At 44.3% G+C, this 14,439-nt stretch overlaps 1 protein-coding gene across 1 annotated transcript in view; it reads left to right on the top strand.

Annotated features, from left to right (window-relative positions):
- Positions 1–244: 244 nt before the first annotated feature.
- ERG (ETS transcription factor ERG) overlaps positions 245–14,439 on the top strand; it is a 245,445-nt gene continuing 231,250 nt past the window's right edge. Inside the window, exons 1-2 of the mRNA XM_083171695.1 lie at positions 245–396; positions 12,085–12,519. The gene's annotated coding sequence lies outside the window, so the exon portion shown is untranslated. The remainder of the gene's footprint in view (positions 397–12,084; positions 12,520–14,439) is intronic.

The following is a 14,439-nucleotide window of genomic DNA, read 5'->3' on the forward strand; positions in this document are numbered from 1 at the left end:
GCGGCACTGGTGCTCGCCTCACACTGTGACTGATGGGAGGGCTGGATGGGGAAACGCTGCCTGTCTACGATGACAGGGGGCAGCGCGGAGGACAGGGAAGGTGGAGGCTCCTAATACGGGGTGGAGACAGACAGTGCTGCCAGCGCCGCTGCTGCTTGTGACAGGCACAACAGCTCACCGTACTATCTGCCGCTCCTGTGCTCCACTGCAGTGGCCCCTCTGGAAGGCTTGGGCTTTGAGCTATAGGGCCCTTGCGCAACTGCCCATCAAGCTTAGCTCATGCGCTACGATGGCCCTGGTGTGGCCTCACGGGAGTCCCTTGGGCATAGGCCACGCCTACTGATCACGAGGTCATGCACCCAAGTGTCCCTATTCCTCCACCACCAAAGTTGTGAGGTATGATTATACAAAATCAATATTTTATGTTTTATGCATCTGGGGTCAGTGTTACAGAAATAAACCTACAAGGGCAAGTATCCTCCATGTTTTATCTCAGAAGGTCCGCCACCACAAGGAGGCAGCGGTGCAATTCTGTGTAATTAAAACTTAGTGCAGCTGAAGGCGTATGTAGGAGATAGATCAGTGACTTAACTAGAAATGTTGCGCACCGCACCCCCAGCCCAAAAAAAGTCTGGCGCCCCACCCCATACATTTATCTTTTTTTTTTTAACCAAAATGCTCAGTGCCAGGGGTTTTATGCTCACTGACAGGAGTTATACCAGGGTTGCCGACTTTGAAAAAATCCTCTCCGGGAGAAGCCCGGAGAGGAATCTTGCATTACTCGTTTTGGGGGCGGGGCTTAACTGTGACGTCATTAATCCCCGCCCCCATTACAAGAAATAGTCGAAATAACAGTTATCCATGGAGGGGGCGGGGCTAAAACGTCACGATTGTGCCGTTTTAGCTCCGCCCCCTCCCCTGAGACCCGCGGATTGCGGCATATAAATGCCGCGGTCGGGGGGCTCAGTGGGGGTCCCCCTGATTCCGGGAGGGTTGCCCACCCTTCCGGGGGCCGGGAGGAAGGACCCGATTTTCGGGAGACTCCCGCAAATTCCGGGAGGGTCGGCAACCCTGAGTTAAATGCTCGTTGTCAGGGGTGTCATGCCCATTGCCAGGGGTTACAAGTTCGTTGCTTGGTGCCTGGTGTTTCATGCTCATTGTCAGGAGTTTCTTATTCATTGACAGTGATTTTTTGCTTGTTACCAGTGGGTTACATGCTTGTTGCCAGGGAGTTACATGCTCATTGCCAGGGGCATTCAGTGTTTGGAATCCAGGAGAGCACATCCGGTTTCACCACTACTTTAAAATATTTGTTAGTGTCAATTCCTCAAATTCTGCCCCTGAGGTCATCTAATCTCCCTCAGAAGCTATTTTCGGAAAAATCAGTGGACTCCGTTTCCACATTAGATACTCATTCATGGTAATATCCAATGATCCTATTGTCGAAACTACCTTCAATTTATGAGAACAGACCGCTATATATGTATCCCACTTAAGGAACCTATATCGGTGTGAAATTCCTGTGTATTGTTCTGCTGTCAAAATGCCCCTGATGAAGTCAATTTGTTGACGAAACGCGTTGGGCTCATATCATCACTGAGAAGACATCTTTTAAATAAAAAAACTTTTTATTGTTAAAGGAAAATCCTTTCTGTACTGTCATTATAGATTTGTTTGGTGTTGGATAAAAAAATCATTATTCTGTACTTTAGGAAGGGCGCATTCTGGGAATCCTTTTCTTTCTATCTCTATCCTGGGTCCTGTCTAACAGAGGGCCCCCAGAATTGCTGCCGTACATCTATAGAAGCGCGGTTGGGGTAACCTGCCCCAATATATATATATATATATATATATATATATATATATATATATATATATATATATATCTGCAACTTCTGGATAGCAATATAAGCAACCCAGTAAGACCTCTAGCATTTATCCATCTGTCCAGTAGGACCTTTAGCATTTTTGGAGGGACCTTTTCAGCAGATTGCATACGGATGGTCAGTTACATTGGAATCTGCAGAGATTATGAGTCCCCACAGCGCCGGCTCCCCCAAGCAACTGCTTTGACCGCAGTGCCATCATTATGCCACTGTGATAGAATCTTCAATTTGCATATGGCTTAGTCAGACCTCCAAATATCACATTTGTATGTATAAGGCTACTGCAATCTCCAATGGTACGATGATGGTCTTACTACGCATAGCAACAGATAAGGGTGTGCAGTCATTATATCTACAGTGTCTAGGTCGAAAGTCAAAAGGTCGACAACTATTGGTCGACAGTCAAAAGGACTACATGGTAAAAAAGTCAACAATCAAAATGTCGACAAGGTCAAAGGTTGACAGTCAGAATATCGACATGGACGAGGTTTACATGTTAAAGGTTAACATGTTTTTTTTTTAGCCGACATGTGTTGACAGTTGGCATTTCATACCCTACCATCCACTACGGCATGCTGGGAGAATATAATAGTCTGCTGAGCGTAGCGAGCAATGCGAGGAGACATGGTACACTTAGATGCTGTCCATGCCGACCTATGCTGACACCAAAAAAAACATGAAAAACTCATGACTTTTCCATGTTGACCTTTTGATTGTCGACCTGACCATGTTGACCTTATGACTGTCGAACCTTAAACCCCGTCGACCTTTTGACCATGTTGACTTTTTGGCTGTCGACCTTCTGACCCTGTCGACCAATAGTGGTCGACCTTTTGAGTGTCGACCTAGACATTGTAGATGTAATACACCATAGGCATAGATAAGTGGCACAGCTGGTGGGCGAGTTAGCAGGAAGACCATTGGCTGCGGCATTAAAGACCCAGTGGTGGCTGCGTAAAACGACATAGTCCCAGCTACAACTGTGTCCACCTCTGAATGAGGCCCCATGTGAACAGCAGCATAGAAGCAAGGGAAGAATTCCGAGGCCAGTAAGACCCATCACGCATTCAGAACAGGGGTGACACCACCGTTCTGAAGAACGATGTTGTGTGCTGTACCCCAAATGCTGCTGCATGTCAGTCATGCCGATACTGACAGGGGGCTCAGAGCAATAATATAAGACCCGTTCTGCATATGCGCAGAATGGGTCCTACGCCTGCGCAGACCCCCAATCGTTTTTGTATGCTTGCCGTCGGATTTGCCTACAGATCTGAATTAGGCCCTATGCTTGGTGTGATCAATGAGATAGGTCCATCTGCGGCCGGCAACGTACCTCGCTAATGAGCATGTATATTCGCCAAAGAGCGATTATGCTATGTGCTGTATTAATTGCAAAGTATGGTGTAATAATGACTGGAATAAGGAAATAAGGATTTAACATGAAAATAAATGAACAGTTAAACAATCAAGATTTATCATTTTTGTGCAAAATTGTATCCACATAAAATGAAACCATTCTTTAATCACTATACCGCCGTGGTCTGCACAGTAATGTCAGTGTCAGCCAAGTACCAACTACCTATGGGTGTGGATTGTTTTCTAGACCACAATTAGGTCGACCACGTTGGGTCGACAGGGGGGAAGGTCGACAGGATTATAGGTCGACATGGGTCAAGGTCGACAGGTGTTTAGGTCGACATGGGTTAGGTCAACAGGTCGTTAGGTTCGACATGGGTTTTTCACTGTTTTTTTACCCGAATGTCGACACAGTCGACATGGACACAGTTGGAGGTGAACCGCAGCCCCTCGCTCGGCACACTATTTTATTCTCCCACCACGCCCTAGTGGATGGTAGGGTATGAAATACCGACTGTCGGCACATGTCGGCTCAAAAAACAGTGAAAATCCCATGTCGACCTAACGACCTGTCGACCTAACCCATGTCGACATTGTCCCATGTCGACCTAAACACCTGTCGACTTTGACCCACGTCGACCTATAACCCTGTCGAACTTCCCCCCTGTCGACCCAACGCGGTCGACCTAATGACTGTTGACCTAAGTGTGGTCTACAAAACAACCGTATACCCTACCTATAAGGGGCGGAGTAATAATGGGGCTGACGGGACTACAGTTCTAGGTGTATGGGTCACAGCAGGGATGTATTAATAATGGGGTATGCTGGAGCTAACTGCAGCTCTTTGTCGCTAGTTTGAATTGGACTCATGGGCAGCTGTGTCGGTGTCCGGGGAGATTGCATCAGTCCAGCCAGAACCGTACTGCGTGCTGCTGCTCTGCCCCCCTCCATATGATGTCACATATCACCACATGCTGTGCAGAGGAAGAGCAGCAGTGGCCAGGCCGGGACGTTTTCTGATATTGTGGTATCACCAGAGGTGTAACTGCTGTGTGTGCAGGGCGTGCTGTTGGTAATGGGGCCTGGCTGCTTTTGTCCCCCAATACAGTTAAGATCTGATTGGCTGGTACTTTATACCTCGTCATAAACATATATGGATGACGCAGGTATTTAGGGATTTGACAATGGTCTAGTTCAATTAACAATGCAAACACACATATAATTGATTGATGGGCGCTTCTTTAAATGGAATACAGTTCTAAAAAGCAAAAGTCTTTTGTTAAGGGAATTGCTGGTATTGATAGCGGCAGAGGTGTTCATAAGGGTGTGCACAGCATTAGGGGGTGCCTGTGCACCCCTAACACACAATGTGCGCACACCTATGTACCTCTTTAACCTTGTTATCAGCAGAGCTGCCCCCTGCATTACTAATCACATAGGTTAGCAGATAGATAGTGGTCTGTGGCAGTACTTCACCTCATAGAGGTGAGGAGTAGTTAGCCTTTTATATATACAGTATATACATGTCGGGAAAAGATGATCTAAGAAAGAAATACACAGAAATGTAGTTTGGAAAACAGATAACAACATATACCACCATGTAGCCTTGATTCCTTGGAAAATAAGCAATGTGGTATGTTTCCTACAAGTAGTTTTAAAGTCAGAAATCTAAAGAGTCGAGTTTATGCTGCAGACAGAATAAAAAAAGGGGTTTGTATATCCAGTAGCTCACGTGGAGAGCTGCGGGGAGAGAAATATTGGGGGCCACTTCAGAATTTTGCTTTGGAACTCACAAAGTTCTAATTATGCCCATGAATCACCATTCGAAATACGGGTTGAGCATCCCTTGTCAAAAATGTTCAGAACCACGAGCAGTTTGGATAAGGGATTTTTCCGGACTTTGGAATATTCCTCCCCCATACTTACCTGGTCCCCTGGTCATGCCCTGATTGTCCCCCGACATGCACGGTGTCCCCAGGCATCCATGGCGGCCTTCAGGATCATTTTCAGCTGCATCTCCGGTCCCAGGGGTGCATTGCACGAGTGCGCGGGCACGCCAGTGATGTCATCGGCGCACTCACGCAATGCACCCCTGGGACCGGAGATGACGCTGAAGAGGATCCTGAAGGCCGCCGTGGACACTGGGGGACCACCCACCAAAAAAAAAAAAACGGTTTTCTCAATATTTCGGTTTTGGAATGCATGGAAAAGAAAGACCCGACCTGTACATATTTTCACTGCCAACTATCGTCCTTCAGGTGCGGGACAGAGGCTGCAACGTGGCCTGACCTGGTGCAGCATCAGCGGGAAAGTGACAGCTACTACAGATGGGAAGATTTGGGGTTAATCTATTCCATGGAAGCCAGTAGTCTGAAAGTCAAATTATCCTTTTGCAATAAACATTAATTAGCTGATAGTGTTGTCTGACATCCTGGAATCCCCAAATACTTATGTCTCTGTTTCTCATTTTCAATGGTTGTAAAGCGTTGAATTATGTTCCTGGGGAAAAGCATATTGTGATGTAATCTGTTCCGCGGTTATTACACGTGCTCTTACACAGAACTTCATCTCCTAGGACTTCAACTTACAAAGATGTGTAATCGGAATTATCTTTCCAAGGGACCAAGGGGATTTCATACTGTCCACTTATATCCGATAATCTACAGCATAAATAGGCTTTGGAAAAAGGGGGTTTGTGCTCCGCGCTGTATTAAATAAATATCGGTTTTACACAATGTAAATATTAGGTGACAATTAGTAAATAAAGACAATCAAATTTAATGAAAATAATTCATAAATTACTCATAATTTAAAAATAGCTGATTAAAAAAGAACACGTTTTGCCTGGAGGGGAGTAACTAGAAAGCAAAAAGTCCATACGATACCGTATTGAGAGTCCGCTTGTTTTGTCCAGATCCGTTCCTCTCTTGCCTCTTGTGGAAAATACATCACTCGGAATTGTAATCCAATGGTATTTGGCGGTGTTGGGTGGGTGGGAACCTCCTCTTGTGGGGTCCCGATGTTGGGGGAGAGGGGTTCACCTGTGGGATAGCACTCCTTGGCTGGTATGTGAAGTCCACTCCTTTGACTTGTCAAAACACCTCTGTACTGTACTTGGTTGGAGCGCTCGTTAGTTTTCTGTTCGCCTGACCCTCTCCTTCAGGGAGACAAACTAAAGGAGAGGTTTCATATGTTAATAGAATTTAACACTTGAAATGTTAGTATTAGTATAAGGTTTCCTGCAGGGAAGCAAAATAGGGGTTAATCCTCTATTTGTGTAATACAAGCCAGTAACTGCTTGAGGTCGGAGCGAAACGCGCATCATTGCTTGAGGTCGGAGCGAAACGCGCATCATTGCTTTGCATCTCCTTATGGCTCCTGTTTACCATAGGATCGCATTGCATTATGCTATCGTCTGTATGCTACACAAGGCAGATGTATAGCCTGTTCATGCAAACTTCTCAGCTGGGTGAAAGGCTGCACGTGAGCGGTTAGTGCTGACCCCTGGTTGACCCGTCCAGGGACCCAATGCAATGCTGCCCGAAGCTGATACATCAGGCAGCATTGCATCCCCATAAAAACCGATGGGGAATGCAGCCGCGAGCAGAGTAGGAGGAATCGCAGCAGGGATCAGAGATTCCTGCCACGGTCCCTCCTGCGTACATTTGGGGGATACCTATTACTTGCAGCTAATCCCCGAAAACACTTGTTTAGCCGCAAATTTGCAACAGTAACTAAATGGGCCCCTACAGTATGCCTTTAGAATGGAGAGAAAAGATGTGGTGATTCTATAGAAATCACCACGTCCCATTTTCTCTCCTGCAATTGAATATCAAATTTTCACCCACCATTTGATTCCCCTGTTGGTGACACTCACAGAATCAGCATCTGAAACTGATAAGGACAGTCTGGGGAATTCAACAGGGAGCGAGGTTTTGTAAGGTAACAACCTTGCTCACCTTGTTCCCAATCCTAGATTACCTATACTCACTAATCCAGGCTCCAGCGTTGTCTCCGTCTGTCCTCTGCATCAGCTCACCCCACACTGACTGCGAGGTGAGCCGCCTGCCTTCGCTGTAATGACAACAGAGAATCGCACTGCTACAGCGATATAGATGCTCCCAGCCCTGATTGGAGATGCCTACAGCCAATCAGGGCGGAGAGCTTCTGTACCACTCTGACAGTGTGATCCTTGGGGCAGCTGGCTCACCGTGCAGTCAGTGCGGGGTGAGCTGCTGCAGGGGACAGACGGAGACAACGCTGGAGCCTGGATATGTGAGTATAGGTATAAAATTAGTGTGTGTATAATAACGTTTTACTGTTCTCTGTGTCTGTGTTTTTTTTTAACATTCTTTTGACAAGTGGACTACAAGTCCAAGGGGGCCAATTAATGCTGGGACTTGTAAAAAGCAATGTTTTTAAAAAACTTTTATGCATATCAGCGCGTTGTCCACCGCCCACGGACGCCGGGAACAGCCCCGGGCTTCAGCCCTGGACTGGTGAAGCCTGGGGTGGGGCTGGCCAGCCACGGTGAGCAAGATACCGCTGGGGAACCTTATGTAAAAAGTGTCCCCTGACGGTCTTGTCCAAAAATATCAATATTATGGATTGAAGTTATACATCTCATTTCACAGATCCTCGAGACCCCAATCCTTTATGTCCCCAATGTTTTCCTACTTCCATTGAACTTCTGAGATATAACTAGGATTCAAAATAAAAAGGCTCGTCGTATTATTTATGCCGCAACCTGTCAGATTGCATTGGACTGGAAAAAACGACTGCCCCCTCCATGGCAGTTATTAAGGCTCGTATTTGGTACGTATACAAAATGGAATACCTAACAAGTGTAATTAACCACTCCGCCAATCATTTCACAAGATACGGAACCCCTGGCTAGTCCATCAAGCTGTTCCGTCACCGCTCCTTTGATTTAATTTGTCAGGTCACACTAATCAATACATAGATATATTCTCCGAGGTTCTGCCCAAGAGCCCTCCTTCTCTGCTCACCATCTCTCTCTATTTCTCTCCCTTTTTTTTCATTTCTCTATTGGGACACGGTTTTGTCCCCAATATATTGGAGACCTTCCTCCTTTCTCCTTAATTATAATGGGTCACTTCATAATAGCTATATGTTCAAACATGATGCTCTTCACCTGACCATGCACTCATAATTTATTTGTCACTGTCAGAAATTTGATGTGATTATTGCTATTGATTTGATCCGCTTGATAAAAATAAAAGAAAGTGTCCCCCGGCTGTGTCATGACACCGCAGGCTGTTGGAGCTCCGGTGCCCGGAGCCCCAGTTTTTTTTGTCCCCCGTATTTTTGGAACCAGGACCGGACCAAGAGTCCGGGGCTGGTTTCAGAAATACAGGGGACCCCTGCACTTTTTTTCATCTGTATTTTTGGAACCAGGTCCGGGGGGGGGAGCTTCTGAAAGAATTAAAATTCAATTAGGGGAGAAACACCAACTTCCAGTGAGTCAGTTTGGAATGACAGTTGGTGTGGCTTCCCTATTTCAATTTTTAACTGTGCGCTGCAGCCCCTCCTCTGTCTATACCCAGCCCTTATTGTACACAAGATAATAATGCAATGATGTGTCACATACCAGAGAATACTGTTTTTATAGCAATTGAATGCAAATGTTTCACATTCCATATACAACTTCTAATACAGTAATTGGAGGACACCTTGGAAGCGATACCCCTTTTCTGTGAAGACGAAGTTTTATTTTTTTGTATGGGATTTGGTCCCTTGAAGTCAGACAGTCAACCGGACCAATCAGCGGACCTATTCCTGTCATAATCCTGATTTTCTCTTTGTTTTAGAATATTAAACAAAGATATTAAGAAGAGCCCCAGGTAGATTCCAGTTCCGTGTTGGGATCATTTTCTCCTATGGGACAGGAAACGGGACTCTAACGGATTTATTACTGAAGCTAAGCAAAAACGAGAGCTTGACAAAGAGGCAACGTGTGCGGTTCCAGTGACTGTAATCTAGGAGGGGACAAGAAGAATTCTATCCGCTCAGCCCCCCGGACCATGCATGGGGGGTCTCTCTCTCGCCCTCTTTTTTTTTTGCACTCTTTATTTATTTATTTTTTAAAATATATTTCTGCATTTTTTTTTCTATTATTTTGGCAGACTTTTTGGAATGTCTAGAAGCTGAGGGCTTTGCTTCATGGAGTAAAATCCTGAGCGAGAAAAAGAGAAAGTTATAGACTAAACCACAGTAATGTAAACACGTCTGCAGCTAAAATAACTCCACTTTCATTGGAAACACAGCTCAGTCACAATCAGACTTCTGTGTGCTTCACGCAGTCCTGCAGCACCTTAATGGGCACCAATTAATAGATTATACAGCGAGGACCCCTGGCTCAATTCTTTCTCTAGGCAACGCACTGCAAGGGCTTTGTGTATTTTCTACTTACGTTTCAGCAAGCGTCGGCCATGTAAATATTCCACGTAAGAGCGAGAGGGATAACCGATTTCATGTATAATACTACTTTTTTTAGGATTCTGGAAAATTAATTTCAAGTTCAAAGAATATCTTTGGAATCTGTCTGTTTCTAACTGCGTGATGTCGTTTCGTTCTCCTGTTACTCGGAATTACTGTTTCTTTTGCGTTCTACCAGAAAGCGAGCCTATCCCGTACGCGTGTGGCCAGCAGCTGAACCAAAAATTATGAGAATGCGCCTATTGATGACCCGTGAACTGTTGATATCACGGTGACACAAATATACCTCCGTTTCCAAATGAATTGCTAGATGTGAAAATTGGTCCAGCCCTCACAATGGTGAACGGGTGACTTTTTTCAGAGCCGTCTGTTATTGAAACTCTATAGATTTTTTTTTGTATTTTTGTTTTGTCTGTGTTTGCATCATTGGGTCAACAGTGTCTAGGCAGATAGTCAATACAGCAGCATGGATGGTGTAATGGTTAGCATTACTGCCTCACAGCGCTGAGGTCATGAGCTTGATTCCCACCATGGCCCTAACTGTGCGGAGTTTGTATATTCTCCCCGTGCTTGCGTGGGTTTCTTCTAGGTACTCCGGCTACCTCCCACAATCCAAAAATATACTGGTAGGTTAATTCATTCTATAATTTAGCGATAGAACGTCTGTGTGTGCGTGTACATGTGGTAGGGAATACAGATTGTAAGCTCCACTGGGGCAGGGACTGATGTGAATGTTCAAATATTCTCTGTACAGCGCTGCTGAATATGTGTGCGCTATATAAATATTGGTAAAAAATAAATAAATAGGTTGACCGTAAATGGTCGACATGCACAAGTTTGGCATGAAAAATGTCAACATATACAAAAGGTTGACACAAGCAATAGATGAGAACGGAAAAGGTTGACACATTAAAAGGTTTACATTAATTTTTCATGTTTTTTTGGGTCAATGTCGAAATCTGTTGACATGGACCGGCAATCAACCATGCTTCGAGCTACTCAGCTGACTTTTCCATTTCCAGTTATAGTCCACGTGGATTGTAAAAAAAAAAATTGTGAAAAACTCATATTGACCGTTTCATGTGTTGACAATTGCCATGTCAATATATTTGCTTGTGTTGCTCTTTTGTCAATACTGACTTACTGCAGGTCAACATTTTGTCCATGTCGATCATTCATGGGTGACCGATTGACTGCCGTCCTAGACAATGTTGACCTATCCTCCGGATACCTTTTCTTCCCGTAGCAACGCATTTTGGTTAAAAATTTGTTCAAAACCATATTGCCGAACCAGACAATTTCTTTCATCGTGCCACATGCACTGTTCAGATAAAAGCTAATTACTCATTGGTTGGGTTTAGTCTAAAATTCAATGTTTGAAAGTCAGCCCCACAAAACGGATATGGGTCATTGGGTCCACCAATATTAGGGCGACATGCATTGGATCAACAACAGAAGGTCAAGATGGCTTATGTTGACACATGAAATAGGTCGACATAGCTAAGCTCAACATGGCTGGAAGGTCGACAACCATTAGGTCAACAGTCAAAAGGTCGACATGCTTTTTCACTCCCCCCCCCGAATGTGGACATGGTCGACATGGACACCGTTAACGTGTTCCGCGTCCCTAGCATGGCACGCTACGCTCAGCACACTATTCTAGTGGATGGTAGGGCATGAAATATGTTGGCACAAACCCATGCCAACCTTTTGACTTCCAACCTAGTCATTGTCGACGTAAGGCTTGTGTCAACCTTACAACCATGTCGACTTATTTCATATGTCGACCTTCGGTGGTCGACCCAATGCTTGTCGATCTTATGTGGGGTACACACCAGGACGATATGGCCCAAAATGAGCCAATTTAGATTCAATCTCGACCGATTGTATTTAGATCGGCCATGTTTTGGCCCATTTCGCTGACCTTTTGATGCGATTCTGATGCGCGGCCCCGCGGGTCAGTCGGTCGTTTCTGAGATCCTACCTGCTGCAGGTCGGATCTCAGAAACGACCATTGTAGTGGGTGGGGGGCGCGATCGGATCGCGATCACATCAGGAGCATTTTTGCGGCGTTGCTGTGACGAGCCGCTCACGAGCACCATCATTATATGTGTCATCCAACGACCGTATTCCCTTTAAAACAGCAACAAAAAAAACTAACACAAATTAAATTTCTACACAAATTATATATTAAATGATTCACAAATCCTGATTTAACATAAAAATGTGCAGGTTTTCCTTCGCTGTGACTATAAAGTTTCAAATCTGTAAAATTATCTTAAGTTATAATTTTATTATCCTATATTTTCTTTCTCATTGAAGTTGAATTTTTTTATTTCAGTGTTTTTTTTATGTGCTTGTTTATGTGTTTTTGCTTTTCTAGGCTCATGAACTCGTCCTCCACATGTGTCGTGCCTGTGAGACCTCGGGTTTGTCTTCTAGGTTTGTGTCTGGTGGTCTGTGGGCTACGTTGCTGCAGTTGTGGAAGTTGCAGTCTGGGAGGACTGTATTCGGTTTTCACTGATCCATGATTGGAGAAAGAAAGAGACTCATACAGACTCGCACTCTGGGCTGAAACCACTGCCAGGGACTGAGTCAGTGCAGATTGCTCCATCCACAGGCACAGTGCTAGCAGTGTACACATTCGCCACTCACTCCCAGGGAGATACAACACATACACATCTACAGGCTGGCTGCTGCTGCTTCAGCCAGGGGGACTTCCAGATCAGCCTTCCTCACATCCAACCTCCTCCCTCTGCTGCTGCAGTCTGCAAGTCCCCATCCACGGATCTGGGATCTCTCCCATTCCATAGACTCGGTAAGTTTAAATGTTTTTTTTTCCCCCAAACTTCCCGGATTATAATGAAGGTTTCGTAAGTTTACGACTTCTCCACGAGACTGCGAGTTTGACGTTTATATGTCTTCGTCATCGCTCTTCTGAAACTTGCAGGACACATGTTGCTCGTAAGCTTATGAATGTCAAAAACTGTCATGTATGTGGATAGTTTATGAATCTTCCGTTCTTCCTTTTGTCGCCCCAAATACTCTGTACCGGAGCCGTTCTGGTGTCTCCAGCAAGGATTTTTGTCTCCCCCCCTCCTTCTCTGAGCAGAGGTTTAAAGATTATTTTAATAGTTTTCGGGAAAGGTTCATGACTGTTTTGTCACTTAGCAGCAAGTGACGTCCCAGAAAGCTCCAGATTCCGATAGTTAGGTTTATAGTTTATGTTGACAGATGATAGTCGGTCACCCCCCTGGTTTATTAAGGCACTAAAGGAGGGGGGATCTGATGTTTGCTAAATGACTCTTGGTTGTATCATCCAGATGGGATTATATATTTGGTTTTCACGCATGTTTTTTTTTTTCTGAAGTGAGGTCAGTGATCAGGATGAATGGTGATGTGTAAAACAGGACAGAGTTTACTAAGACACTCATCACAGGCTAGAGAAACGTGTGATCTGCAATCTGTCCAAGCACGATACTTAATATTAATTATTTCCTCGTATTACCTCTTTCGTGAACTTTTGTCTGCAAAATTTGCTGGTTTTTTTTTGTAATTGTTTAAAAGGGTCCGTATACTTAAAGGGAAACTATACTCATTTTTTCACCAATTTTGACACAAAATAAACTTCTGAAACAACCGGCTTGGTAAGACAAGGGTAGACACATGTCAGAACAATGATTTAGTAGAGAAATGTTGATTGATAAAAGCAGCTAATCATCCTGATATCATGATCAATTGGCCTTTTGTCCACTGGGGGCACTGTGGCTAGTGCTGGTTGGATCGTATTTTCACTGACAGCGACTGGCTAAACAATATGGCAGCTCCTATTGGTATTTGTATAACCCTGGAAAAAATTGGAAAATATTTTTTGTGCTTCTATGAACATTTTCATTTAAAAAAATTGAGATTTTTTAAATTGTATTGGCAAATTGCTGTAATGTATTTAAATGTACATAGGGATTGAACATGATGGGGCGAATTCACTAAGATGGGAGTCCTATTTCACATGATATGTTGCTATCGGCAACCAATACTATCTATTATCTTTTAGAAGGTGCTAAATAAATAAGTAGATTCTGTTTGGTTACCCACAGCAACATACCGGGGAAATTTACTAAGATGTATATTCTACTTCACATGTGATGTTGCTATAGGCAACCAATCAGAATCTACTTCGTATTTATTTATTTAGCACCCTCTAGAAGATAGTAGACAGGATCTGATTGGTTGCCCATAACAACATCACATGTGAAGTAGAATTCACATCTTAGTAAATTCAACCCCCCCATGTCAAGTAGACCTCCCAACTTAGTAAATTTTGATATGTTTTGTTATTATTGTTAAAGAGTAAATCCATTTTGAGACAATATTCAACCCTCTAGGAAACACTGACACCACTGAGGCACGAGGCACCAGATCTACATGATGCCTCTTGCCTCACTCGTTCCTAGAAAATTGATAAATCTCATCCTCACGGATAACGGGTCAGGATAGGAGAGGCAATTTGGCGACGGGTAGACATTATATCCAGTTGTTTTGCTGCGGCCTGTGTTTGCTAGCAGGCAGCTCTTATTAAGTGCTTGTCATGTACTGTATACTTCACACCTTTAGGAGTAGGCCCAGTCTCACAAGAAGCGTATGAAAGAAGATTGGTCACTTAAACTTTCTGCCAGAGAAGCAACACAGGAAGGTCATATCCAGAGCTGGTTTATTAAGAAAACATGCGGATCAGTCA

This window comes from Crinia signifera, chromosome 2 (assembly GCF_055691185.1).
Source record: "Crinia signifera chromosome 2, ASM5569118v1, whole genome shotgun sequence".
Taxonomy (NCBI): Eukaryota; Metazoa; Chordata; class Amphibia; order Anura; family Myobatrachidae; genus Crinia; species Crinia signifera.